This window comes from Canis lupus, chromosome 12, assembly GCF_011100685.1.
Source record: "Canis lupus familiaris isolate Mischka breed German Shepherd chromosome 12, alternate assembly UU_Cfam_GSD_1.0, whole genome shotgun sequence".
Lineage (NCBI taxonomy): Eukaryota > Metazoa > Chordata > Mammalia > Carnivora > Canidae > Canis > Canis lupus.
Window position 1 is genome coordinate 33314650 of NC_049233.1, and position 14335 is coordinate 33328984.

The window sequence follows — 14335 nt, forward strand, 5'->3', positions numbered from 1 at the left end:
TAAATTGGAGATAATACTAGTTCTACTGGGGATCCCTGGGTGGCTCAGCGGTTTAGCACCTGCCTTTGGCCCAGGGCATGATCCTGGAGTCCCAGGATCAAGTCCCACATCAGGCTCCCTGCATGGAGCCTGCTTCTCCCTCTGCCTATGTCTCTTCCTCTCCCTCTCTCTCTCTCCGTCTCTCATAAATAAATAAAATTTCTAAAAAAAAAAAAAAAAAAAATACTAGTTCTACCTTACAGGGTATTGAGAAGATTTTTAAATGAGTGAATACATGCAAACCACTTGGAACAGTGCATAGCTCATGGCTCTCAGTAAGTGTTAGCTATCCTTCCGTCTTAAATGTTTTTTCCAAGTCTCTAGGCTTTCTGGGGGAAATATTAAGAAACCAAGTTTGAAATACTTGAACTGAAACTGTTTTATATGAAAATAACATTAAAACATCATTAATTGGAAGATTCGTGATTTTTTGCATGGATGAACTGAGCTGAAATATACACTAGTTTGTTAAACATAAAATTTAGATACAGAGGCCCAATATGAGAAAAGCTGGGACTGAAATGGGCCAGCCTAGTCAGTTTTGATGACTCAGAAGCTCTTATATTATGGCCTTTGGATAACTGGGTCAGGAAAAGTCTTGTCCAGTTTATAGATATGAAGGAAGAATGGGAACTGCTGGGCTCCTCTAAAGGATCCTGTGTTGTCAGACCTTACACCGTGGCAGAGATTGGACCTTCAGCCCCTAGGCCACGTAAATTACTTAGGAAGAAAGGGTTTGAAGGGTCTGTAGAAGACAGCGCAGTGGACTGATAGTGGTGTGATATGATTTATAAATGCAATATTATTTGAGAAGATTGTAGGAGATTTAAGAAAGATTAAGATTAAAGATTAAGAAGATTGTAGGAGATTCTTAAGAAAGAATAAACTTTCTTAAAAGAGTGTTCTCAGAAACAAACTGAGTAGTCTGGTAATGGCCTAGCCATTCAGTCTTTGTATCAGCTCTCAGTCAGCATTTGTTCTTCTAATGGCAGTTACTGTGTATGCTGCTGAGTAATAACCACATTCCTTTAAAAGCATTCTATAACTTAGTCATTATGAGTCATTAACTCCTATTAGTGAAAGTTTTTATTAGGTTAACATTGCAGAAAGTAGTATGTCACATTATTTGGTATAGTTTTGCTTGTGTTTATGGTATGGGATACAGGAAAGACAACTTAGATACTTCAAAAACTAATATAAAATATGTAACAACCAAAGTGTGGTATTAAGATAATAGAATCCTTAACCCCTGTTAATAGTAACATGTTTCATGACAGCCATCAAATATATAGGTAAAGTTTGGTGGCATGGAAACATTTATGGTCTTTATGACCATCGAACATTAACAAAAAAACGTGAAGACTTCCAAAAGATGATGTAGCACCAATGAAAATGTGTTACTCAGATCTCCTTATATGGGAAACAGTTGACTGAGGACCCTGCCAGTTGCTGCACCATGGGATGCTCCCCACCCCCATGTTCCCTCTGAGGCTACACTTCCCCCAGGCTGTTCCCAGCCAATGAATGAGTGTGTTGGTCCACTCCCCTAATGAATGACATTGGCTCAAGAACTCCCCATTAGCCTACCCAGTACTTTCTTGGGACTGTGCTGCTGTCCAAGACTCTTTCTACTTAATCCTCCTTTCCTTCTTTCTCCCCTTCCCAGCTGTCAGACTCTGTCTACTTTTCCCCTTTATACCTCAAAACATTTCCCCAGTGAATCTCTCTCACATTTAATCCCATCTTGTCATTTGTTTCTCAGAGAACCCAAACTAACATGGATAGTTTTAAAAGAACAGCTTATAAAAGAACAATTTATTTATTCATTAGAGACAGAGAGTCAGAGAGAGAAGCAGGCTCCTCTCAGGGAGCCTGATGCGGGACTGGACCCCAGGACCCCAAGATCACACCCTGAGCCAAAGGCAGACGCTCAACCTCCTGAGCCACCCAGGTGCCCCTGCATTCTTTGGTCTTAAGGCCCTTTTATACTCTAAAACTCTTTGGCGGTCCCTAAGTTGTTTAGGGATTTATGTTTAGGTGTGTTATACCTATTGATAGTTACCATATTAGGAATGAAAACTGAATCGCTTAACCAATACTGATTGATCAGTTAGGAAGGAAACTTCCTACTTACTTTTGGTCAAGACCAAGTAAGGAATGAAAACCAAGCAATCTTTAAAATATGTAATTAATTTTAAAATAATCCCATAAATAGGGCACCTGGCTGGCTCAGTCAGTAGAGCATGTGACTCCTGTTCTCAGGGTCCTGAATTTGAGCCCCAGGTGGGGTATGGAGATTACTTAAAATCTTAAAAATAAAAAATAAAATAACCCCCAAATAAATGCATTACATGTTAACATAAAATAGCATTTTTTTGGAAAGATAACTAATAATTTTTCCAAAAAAAAAAAGAAAAACCTAAAGAGAATGATATTGTTTCATATTTTTGTAATTCTCTTTTATATCTAACTTAATAGAAGGCACCTGTATTCTCATATCATCTTCTGCACTCAATCTGTTGTGATAATTGTTTTGAGGTGTATCAAAGAAAAAAGCTGGCTTCACACAGATACGTGGCTAGGAAAGGGAGGCTCTCAGATCCCCTGAAAGGGTCTTGGGGTCCCCAGAGTCCATGGACCACACACTTCAATGACTGCTGAGCTGATTTAAATAGAAAGGAGGATACTAAATGCAGACCCTTCAGAAGGGTGAGTAGAACAGGCTCAGCCTCTAAGACCAAGTTTCAGAACCACACGACAGCACTGGCTGGAGCTCCTGCCTGAAATCCCAGCCAGCTGCACCTCTTGGAGGCAGGAACCCACCACACTGCAGACCCCTGAGCCTCTTTGGCTGCCGCAGACCACACTGACAAAACGAAGCCCTGGTACTTCCCCCTACCATCTAACCTATTTCTTTTCTTTTTTTTTCTTTATTACCATATCATTACTTTTAATGTCCAATATTTATAATATGAGGGCCAGGGCTTTCTCCCCATCTCATTTCTTGTCTAATTTGGTTTCTGGGAAGACTTCATTCAGGTACTCAATGGTCATCTGATCAAATGGAATTATGTTCTTCATCTTCTCCAGCTCTTTTTCACATTCTTCAATCCTGGCCTTTGAGAGAGACAAAAACAGCACAGCTTTTCACATCTTCTTTTTCCTCAGCATCCACCTGGACAGTGTATTTATCCTCTGGCACAGGAACCTTCAGAACATTAAACTTCTTCTCAAAATCATCTACCAAGCCAGCCTTTGCCACATTGGGCTTGTAGTAAGCCCAGTCGATAGCAGGTAGTTTCTCAGGAAGAGTAGTCAACCTGGAGGTAAGCATCTCATTCCAGATTTCAGAGAGTTGGCAATGGCCTTCTGGTTTCGGGGTATGATCTCCCCAAAAGCTACCCAGTCAGTGGTTTTTAGAGCAAGGTTTTCACCCAGCTGTCTTAAGATCCTTCACTGACCCCGGCGGCCCATAGTCCACAGCAGCCATCATCTAACCTATTTCTGCATCATTGTCTTATGTGAGTGGACGCTGAAGTCAGATGTCTGTTTACCCTAGTGGAAGACAGGACGTGTACTTTTACCAAATTCTGTGTGGGTAAGGGAGGCTCCACACTGAGGAACTACCAGATGTAGAGATGATGTTCAAAAGCTTTGAGCAGATGTTACTTGCTGACCACTATCATCTGAGAAAACTAGTTGAGAATCAGCCTTATTGGGGCATCAGAGTGTAAAATATATAAAATATAATGTAGACATGTAAAAATAAGGTTTGAGTGATCCCTAAAACATGTTCAATATGTGTTCCTACTCATTTGAAGAATGTTTCCATAAAGATTGAACATCTGAGCCTGTTATTTCTTCTTATGCCATTTATATAGCCTTGGTTAATGAATATGAACATTAGTTATGTTAAAGTTGCTTAAAATTCAGGAACAGCCCATATTCATTTAAAATACAGTCTAGATATATTTAGGCCCTGCATTTCTAACTTGGTTGTGGCAAGTGGAATCTTGTCTAAAGCCTTGAAACTGCAAGTACTCCTAATTAGCTGTTGCTAGTAAAAAGGAATCATGGACAGATTGAGAAGGAGTTTTTTTGTTGATGCAGGTGTGAGAAGGAGATGAAAATCAAACAAAGGAACTTTTAGGAGCAACTTAGAATATTTGAAGCTGAAAACATCCAAGAGAGAAAACTAGGAAAGTGTCTTTGCAGGGTTGACTTTAGCCTCTTTGGAAAAATCTGAATTTATAAACTGAGATGTTAAAACTGGACTGTACCCATTATCTTAAAACATTGTATATTTCCTAGCACAGGAGGTCACTGTGTTCAAGTTGGCATCTTCAACTTTAGAGATACATAAAGTTTGGATTCTTTGATTTATTGCATCTCATCCCTAAGTCAATGACTCAGATGGATCCCTTATTTTTTAAAAAAAGTTTATATAAGATTTTATTTTGATAATATCCTTTCATTTTCTGATCAGAAGTGTCAGAACTTCTGAGTGGATTGTCTCATATCAAATCCAACCCCTTGATTACATCACCCTCTCCCACATACCTACATGCTAAAGGTTTCAACTGGGCAGAAGAATCTTTTTATTTTATAGTTCCATATAGATAGGTTCTTTTTAATTCCTAATGTTATATAGATAGGTTAATGACTAGAATGCCCCAGCCTTTCTTTACCAACACACATTTTCTCTCTTCCTCTAGTCATTTGCTGAAATGAGGCTAGGTGTAAATGACGTGAGATGCCCTTCTCTGCTTCCAGAAAAAAAAAAAAAAAAAGAACTCATGTTAGCCCTTAATGTTTTTCCATATATTGAATCCTCAACACCTTTAAGTCAAACCTGTTGCTGCAGCAGCTCCTCTTTGCTGCTGTAGATGCCATGGCTGGCGTGCACAGCGCCACCCTATGCAGAGGTACGGAGTGGTTGGGGTGACTTGGTCCATGTCCTCTTTTCCAATTTTCTGTGTTTTTCTGTGTTCTGTTCTGTGGGGGTTAGAATGCCAAAAAGGGTGAGGGTTCTGAGTGCAAGTCAAATTCTGCCAACTAGATGCACTTGAGATTTGAAAGGGGATGTGAGTCAGGGCCATCATCCTGGTGCTAGCTTTTGCAACTGGCAGACACAGTTGCACACATTTCGGACTGTCCTACAGCAGCACTCCAATGTCCAGTCCCTAGACATGTGGGGTCAGAGAGGCATTGCAGTAGTGACATCCAGGACTTCTAATTCCTGGGTCACCACTGCATTAGCATATGGTACTGAACAGGATCCAGATAGAGACTTGTAATTCCCCACCCTCCTCATTGTGGCTGAGGTGATGGCCACCTCCTGCCATAGACCAGTTTGGCCATCTTTTTCTTGACATGGATCCTGGAAGTTCATTCTAGTGTCTACCCATCCAACCCTTCCAATGTCCTCACTTAAATACCTATCCACTTAGAGTAGCTAGAGAAGTTTCCGTTTCCTACAATGAACCCTGACTGTCAAGATATATATCTGTGGATAGACCACTTATGTCCTATTTTATTCCTAGATTCTGCACTTCCTTTTCTTTATATATCTGGAGCTACTTGACCCCACCCACACACCCCAATCCCTACTGCAGGTGACTAATAGGAGTTCCAGAAAGACAGAAATAGGGTAGGAATTATTAAAGAGTCAATGCAAGACTATTTAGCAGAATCGAAGAATGTATTACCAGACTAAAGAGACCCTGCAATACCGATTCCAAGTCAGAATGAAATTGCAGACTATCAGGGATAATCAAAAATCTTCCAAAGAAGAGGGGGGGAAAATGTGACAAAGGAAAAAACAAATGGTACCAAGCTTTCCAGCAGAATGCTGGAAAATAGTGAAGCAATCTGATCCAAATTTTGAGGGTAAAATTTTTTCATTTGGAATTCAGTACAGCCTACCATACCAATCAAGTGTGAACACAGAATATACACAATCAATTATGATAATAAAAATATTTTCAGACAGCAAAGCCTAGGAAAAAGCCTTTACTCCCATATACTGCATCTTAGGGAATTGCTGGTGGATGTGCTTTAGCAAAAGAAGGCATAAACCAAAACAAACCAACAAACAAGAATATAAAGTGTTGCAGAAGGAGAGGAGGGTGGAGGGATGGGGCAATTGCATTGATGGGCACTAAGGAGGGCACTTAATGAGATGAACACTGGGTGTTATACTATAGGTTGGCAAACTGAATTTAAATAAAATATTAAAAAAAAAAAAAAGAATATGTGGGATCCAGGAAGCAAGAGATTCAACACAAGGGGTTTGTTCAGTAAAAGAAGATGCCAGGGCACAGCTGAGCAACAGCCCAGAGAACAACCAGTTCAGACAAGACAGGTGGGAGGTGTATGGAAGGGAGAGAAGGGAGAGAGAAATGGAAACAGTGTATTATTTAATGTGCTTGAGCATTAAAAAATTATTGATAAGCACCTGAGAAACATTGGAGAATTTAGAAAACATCAACAGGAACATAGAAAACTGAAAAAAAAAAAAGAGACAATTCTTAAATTATTAACTCTAGGAATCGTAAAACTACAGGAAAGGACATGTACCTCTAGTACATTGCATGGCTCAGAGGGTAACTCAGAACATATGCAATTATTACATGACCATAAAAGTTTTAAAATGTTATTTATTTGAATTTTTTTTCAGTCATGACTTAGCTGTATGAAGAGAAGGAGGTAGGCCGAGGATGGTAGTGTCAGAGAGCTGAATCTAACACTCCATATTAACAAGAAGTTAGGAGGTAATTGCTAAAATCGATCAATCCAGGGAAAACAATGTGTGCATGTCGTGTAGAAATAGGGAGGTAAGTACCAGAGGAATCAAGTGGAAGAACTGAGAGTGGTTGCCCCTGGAGGTGAACTGGCTGGGCAGAAGCTGCTGTTTTTCATTAGAAGCTATATTTCTTAAGATAATTGAATGTATTGGTTTTTATTTTAAGAATTTAGACAGTTTTCTTGGGGAAATTTAGAAACAAAGTATAAAGAAGAAAACAAAAATAATCAATGAAGCCTCTATACTTGCTTAACCTTTTGGTGACTTGTCCTTCAATAGTCTCAGTATGTATAGATGTTTTTTATATAGGTATTATCCTAATAATTTCATAGCCAAAACTATTTTAATCTTCACTTTCTTTTCTTTTCTTTTTTTTTTTTTTTGATTAAAGATTTTATTTATTTATTCATGAGAGATAAAGAGAGAGAGAGAGGGAGAGGCAGAGACACAGGCAGAGGGAGAAGTAGGCTCCATGCAAGGAGCCTGACATGGGACTCAATCCCGGGTCTCCAGGATCAGGCCCTGGGCCAAAGGTGGCACTAAACTGCTGAGCCACCTGAGCTGCCCTAATCTTCACTTTCTTAATCACAAGTGATGTTAAACCCTTCTTCCTATGTTTATCAGCCGTTTGCATTTCCTCTATTAGTTGCTTTTACTTGTCTCTGCCCCATTGTCTTTTGGATATTGATCTTCCTATTATCAACTTGTATGAGATTTTGCTTTTCAATTCTGCTTGTTTATGCTGCCATGTTTATTTTTATGGGGTCACTTTTTTTTAAATATCTTGACCTCTGTGACCTCAACTTATTAATATCCCTTAATTAATTCCTTTCGTGGTTCTTGCCCATGATGATGTCCTAAGTTCTGTGTCCCTCCTGGTCTGGCCCTTGACATCTGTTCAGGCCTCTCTTCCACAGACCCCTTCCATTACAGTCAAGACCTGCCATCCAAAGCCAAGCCCCTCAAACAGGATTTCCGTATCTCCACACCTTGACAGACACGCATGCTTTCTGCCTGAAATGCCTTTTCTTTACTGTCTGCCCAGAAAATACCTTTTGAGCTATATCGTACCTTCTTGACCATCTTTTCTGCATTATTTCCACATTCAACTGTTACTAACATACTAACTTGTTTTGGAATTCATTGTCAATTCTGTCTCCTCTGTTAGTCTGTGGGCTTCCTTTGTCTATGTCTGTTCAGCTTTGTATCCCCAGTTGCAGCACAATGCTGGGTATTTCGTAAACACTCCATGGATGTTGCCTTAGTGTTGAATACTTCCATATTTGTGGTAGGGGCCATTCCACAGTGGCCCCAAGATTCCCTCCTCCTCCAGTTCAGGTAGGACCTGTGAATATAATGAAATAGTCATTCTCTTGATTAGGTTACATTATATGGCAAAGGTCATGTTACCTTTGAAAGATTAAACTGTAGCCAACTAGAGGAAGAGTCTCCCCCTGGTTGTGAAGAAGGCAGATGCTATTCTGTGAAGGTGCCATAGGCTAGAACCCGAGGCAGCCTCTAGGGGCTGACAGCCAACATGAAAACAAGGACCTTAGTACTACAACCACAAGGTTCTAAATTCTGCCAACCACCTGAAGGAGGTTGGAGGAGGATTCCAAGATTCAGATAAAAGATGCCAGCCTCGGCCAACACCTGGATTTCAGTCTCGTGAGACCCTAAGTGGAGGACCTAAGAGGTGCCCAGACTCCTAATCCAAGGACGCTGCAGATAATAGGTCTGTGCTGCTTTAAGCCACTAAGTGTGTTGCAATGTCTTCAGCAGTAGAAAACTGATACAGCATTCAAGCTGCTATTATAGGGCATTGGGGCCTTGAATCTCAGGAGCAATGACTGGGTGTCCTTTAAGACCTTATAGTTTGGATAACTGGATCCTTGTTTTGATTATTAATTAATTAATTAATTTTGATTATTAATTAATCCCTCTAAGACCTGCCCTGCCAAACTCCCACCACTATCTCTTAAAAAGAAACAAAGTCCTACTAACGTAGGCATTCTTCTCTGTGCTAACCCCCTATTGATCAACAACAAAGTTTAGTTACTGCTCTTGGATTCCCTCTTACCGTGTTCTGTCCCCATGCAATGTCACTCCTGTTATTTTGCAATGAATTTCCCTTCCCAATGGAACCACATATGTGTGAGCTGCCACTTACTATTTATTGCAATAATTTTTATATGTTGCATTAAGTCTGCTTGACTGAACCCTCGATAACCCACAGCCTAGTCTTGTTCACAGTCCAGAAGTCCAGAAGGTAGATCTGTATCCTTCTCAGACTTCCCTCTAATAAGTTACCAGGCCCAGTATTCTAGAATTGGGCCAGTTGGGTCCCTCAGGTGAGATAAAATTATTAATACAAGTCATTTAAAAGAACATTTAAATAGATAATGCTATTTGCTTTAATTTAGAAAATATGAGAAGAAAGACATTTTTTAAACTTTTAATTGCTACAAAAATGCCCCAAATTCTTTTAATTTATTTAATAAATGATTTATTAAGTAAAACTGTACTTTTTTTTAAAACCACCTAAAATAGTAAAAGATTTGGAATCTTGGGGCACCTGGGTGACCTATTCTGTTAAACATCTGCCTTTGGCTCAGGTCAGGATCACATAGTCCTGGGATCAAGTCCTGCATCAGGCTCTCCTGCTCCCCCTGCTTGTGCTCTCTCTCTCTCTGTCAAATAAATAAAATCTTTTTAAAAAATAAAATAAAAAATTTGGAATATCCTGAGATTTCTAATGTTGATAAAAGACAGTAAAAAGTTCCACTTGAGTTGCAGGGGCAAGTGATTTAAAAGGACAGGTGATGGTTAAGGAAGAGCGAGTTGGGGCAGGTCAAACTACTGTGCTGCTTGAAGGAAGCCAGCAGGGCGGAGGAGGGCTGCCAACTGCCACATTGGGAAGAATTTATCCCAGTAACAGACCGGTCTCAAAATGTCTGAGACTAGGCCTGGTCTTCACATCATTTATAAAAGGCTACAGCCTGAGCCTCAAGGCAGCTCCCCTCATTTTCTGTAAATGAACCAACAACTTCAGGCTATGTAAGGCAGACCCCACTTACTTTTCAGAAACACTAAATTCACTTGAATTACCCATATTATTTGTGTTTAATTTTTTTAAGGCAATCTAAAAAGAATTTACTAGAAATGGGACTCTATAAGTACAGCCAGTGCCAAAATAACAGAATAAAGATTCTTTACCATGTTCAGATGCTTTCCAAAATGTAGAATAATTAAAATGTAAGAGGCAAAAATAGTTTCAGAAAAGAATAATGCTGACATTTTCAGATACTCTGCCAAAGCAAAGCTCCTCTTTTGGTGTGCAGCAGCCTGACTTAGATGATCACCAGTGGGGGAATGAGCCACTGCTGACTCCCTGCCAAACCCCTCCACCCCCACGTGCCATCCCCACTGTAGGCGATCAAGTAGGCCTTGTTATCACACTAGGGTCAAGTCACTAAAAAGATGTTTAGGCGTGAAATGTCATAGCTATTTCAGTAATTGAAATACATGGTATTTCCTTATTTTCCCCTTCAAAATGGGGAAACCGCACACTTCAAAATGTGAGTACTAGATACATTTTTCAGGACACCCTCAGAACCAGTTCAAGACCTACATATCATGATTTAATTTAAGCCCTCTCAGAAAATGTGCCTTTCTCCAAACTTTTCCAGCCTACTCTATGTAATATTCCTCACATTAGAGTCACTTCCAAAAGGCCCTCTAGATGCACACTTGCACAAAGATATTAAGGTGCATGTTAGCATGTGTATAACTTGTTAGAATGTGTTACTTTTGATATATGCATTGCCACTGGGCATTAAGCAATTGCTATGGAAAGAGACCAGACGTCAACTTTATTATTGTTGCTGAAGCTTTTATTATGGAAATTCTAAAAAATGCACAAAGGTAGAAATAAAATGTAATGTGTCCTCCATGTATGTACCCACCACCGAGGTTTAACAATTATCAACATTTATCAATAGTTACTAATTTTGTTGTTTCCTTTTGTGTAAAAAAATTGTGTTTCCTTTTTCTCTCCTCTTAGATATTTTTATGGCAAACAAGTCCTGACTGGATGTGTAATATCTTATAGAGAGGAGTTAAGCAAGTTTCAGAGAAGAGTTCCCTGGCTGGGCAGCCTGTCCAGGTGGCAGTGGGTGACACTAGCAGAGGTTGTCAGCAAGTAGGAGGTACTAGCACAGGCCTGGGGTACTGAAAGGGCAATGAGTTTTTTTGTTTTTTTAAATGTATATTTTCTGAAAAAGAACGAACTAATGTTGACTGCAAAAAAAAAAATCTTGTTTTGTTTCAGCTTAAGTATAGGATAGGAAGATTGTGCCTATATTTTCATTTATTTCAAAGTATTTATTTTACACTTAAAATACTCATAATTACACTGAGTTTAAACACTTCTTGTAAGCAGGATGGTAACCCCATTTGTTCCCAGTTCATTTTACAGCCAGTTTTTTTTTTTTTAAGATTTATTTATTTATTTATTTTGGTTGGAGGGGAGGGATAGAGGGAGAGGAAGCACATTCCTCGTTGAGGGAGGAGCCAGACACTGGGCTGGAAATTGTGACCTTCGTGACCTGAGCCAAAATCAAGAGTTGGTGGCTTAACTGACTGAGCCACCCAGGCATCCATCTACAACGAATTCTTAAAGACCAAAGATAGTGATTTCACAGATTTTAGGAAATATATTAAAAAGTTTCACCATCTTTCACATTCAGGAAAACTATTATTGTTGTTATTATTAAAAATGCTATATATCTTTGATTATATTGAATATTTCCATTTCTTTTCCTTTGGAAAAGTGGCAGCTCTTTAACAAACCTCTATTTCCAAATATTCAAACATAGTTTTTCAGATAGTCCCTTGTCTAAGTGTAAATGTAACCCAAGGGACTGGCTCTTCCTTGCACTAGCATGTTTGGGAATAGCCCTTGAGTTATATATTCCTCACTGCAGAGGTGACCTCCCTGCCACTTGGCCACTCAGTGCCCATCTGTGGCTCCTGGTCCTGCCCATACCTCTGTCATGCCCCCACCTTCTCTTGGTGGGATGCTGATGGTGCAGGTCTGGCATGGTGGAGGGTGGTAGGGGAGGGCCATACTTCCTGTACCTCTGTCCCTTCCACCCCCTGGTGCTCATGTCATTCTCTCTCTCAAGGTTGGAGGTGACTGAGATTGTGTTTGGGGCAGCACAGATAGAGGATAACCACACACTAACATGATAAGGTAAGCTATTTAGGGGGGAAAATCCATTGGGCTTTTTTATTTTTTATATTATTGGTTTCCTTTAATCACTGTGACTTCACCAGGGAAGAACACTCTATCTCTTCCACCAGTCCAGTAAGAAGAGGCCAGTATTGTGTTTTTAAGGCCCAAGTTGTTTATTGCATCTAACTCCACCAAGGAAGTAAATAGCTCTTGTCATCCAAGTACTTTGGGAGGTCCTGCCTCTGGAGAAGGAGGAGAATTCAGGCTTTGGCTTCAGAAGGGAGTGTGGCCCATTGGTAGCCTACCCCAAGCAGCACTCCTACTGGAAACACCTTTGAGCAGATTGACCTGGGACTAAGTTCATTAGCCTTGGGAACTGTTTGTTTCTTAGGACTGCTGCAACACAGTATCACAAATTGTGTGGCCTCAAACCACAGAAATGTATTCTCTCACAGTTGTGGAGGCCAGAAGTCTGAACTCAAAGTGTCAGCAGAGTCATATTCCCCCTAAAACCTGTAGAGGAGAATCCTTCCTTGCCTCTCTCTAGCTTCCAACGGGATGCTGGGCAATCCTTGGCCTTCCTTGGTTTGCAGGCATACAACTCCAGTACTTAAATCACATCTATAATGACCCTCTTTCCAAATAAGGTCATGTTTTGAGGTATCAGGGTTAGGACCTCCACGTAGCTTTTTTGGGGAGAGATACAAACCAACCCATAACAAGAACCATGATACAAGATACCTGTACCCAGCCTGCTGTGGAGGAGGCAGCCTCCAGCCTTTGGATAGGCCAAGCAAGCTTGAATAATGACTGTTTTCAGCATTGTCCAACTAAGGACCAGAGGTCTGCCCCAAATTTTCTAAGCTATGTAAGCATTTAGAGACTCTTACACAACCTTAAGAGGGTAAGGAAGCCTCCCTCACTCCACCTCCACCATCCCAAATAATGACAGCACTTGCATTTCCAGGGCGGAGAGAGGAGATTTGCTGATTCTGCACCAGAGTGCACAGGAACATAGATGACTACACTTGATATCTGATTCTTACTCCCTGGGCCATCCCCATCTCCAGCCATTTCTCACTGGCTATTTTTTTTTCTCTCTGAGTACCTCATTCTTTCATTTACTTTCCACAGTTGTTATTGTTCTACTTATAGGATACTCTTTTATTTTCCATTTGAAACTTTTGTGGACTCTATACATATACGCCAAAAAACTAAAGTTGCTTCCTAGTCAAAAGTGCCAACTAGTCCTGGTGGGCAGGCTTAGTAGTAAAACATTTTACAGTAACAATTTTTCTTTAATATGTCCTATGTAAAATTTGTAAAAAGAACTTACTCCCCAGCAGACCCTATAAGCAGCAGGGAAGGGATAGAAAAATATGTTCCTCTCCTCATAGAGTCAGTCCCTAGGTGTTGAGAATATGGAAGGATGGATTTTTTTTTTCTTCCAGTTAGGTAAAAATCAAATGAATGCCCCATTTCTGCTCAGATTCATTCGAAAAATCAAGTCTGATTTTTCCTTCATTTTAAAACTAGAATCTATCTACAGTTTCTTAAATCCCATAATAGCAACCTCCTACTCAGAGACAAAATGGAAACCTCTGTACACTGTTCTGTAATCAAAGCATCTTCACACAGTTGTACACAGGAAAAAAATCCAAAAAACAAGGCAACAACAGGCAAACTATATAAAATCATATAAATATTATGTAAAAGCATCTTAGTTGTATTTGACAATACAACTAATTACCAATAAAAATTGCTAAACCACTTTATTCACTTTATTTATTGAATACTTTTTAAAAATTCCCCTTTAAAACAATGAAAAGGTGGGCTGTAGGAAACTGCCCTTCACTTTCCCTTAATAGAAAATCATTAAGACGGTTTGAACAATTTGAATACAGGATCCTTTTACAAGGAAGAATTCGATTTATTTTGTATATATAAATTTTTCTTCAGGGCTGTGTATATTTGCAATCCCGTGCCTGAATATGCCCACAGCCAGCCCAGGGAAAATTATTGTGATTCATTGACTCATTTACCCAAATCTTTATTAGCTATAACCTATTAAAATATAAAAGAGGAAAGGGAGGTGATGGGGACCAGATGATGATGCCTGGATTCTATTCTTTAAGAACTGAGAGCAGTGCTTGGAATCTACTGTTGCAGATTAGAACCAGACTAGGGCAGATGTTATCTCTTGAGTAATGGGACCATGCATTTGAGGAAGGATGTGGGGTGAGGTTAAGATCTTT

At 39.8% G+C, this 14335-nt stretch overlaps 1 long non-coding RNA gene across 1 annotated transcript; it reads left to right on the top strand.

Annotated features, from left to right (window-relative positions):
* Positions 1-3177: 3177 nt before the first annotated feature.
* On the top strand, positions 3178-13850 carry LOC119874194. The gene is made up of 2 exons (XR_005367905.1): positions 3178-12098; positions 13048-13850. It is a non-coding gene; the product is annotated as an uncharacterized LOC119874194 (long non-coding RNA).
* The last annotated feature ends 485 nt before the right edge of the window (positions 13851-14335 follow it).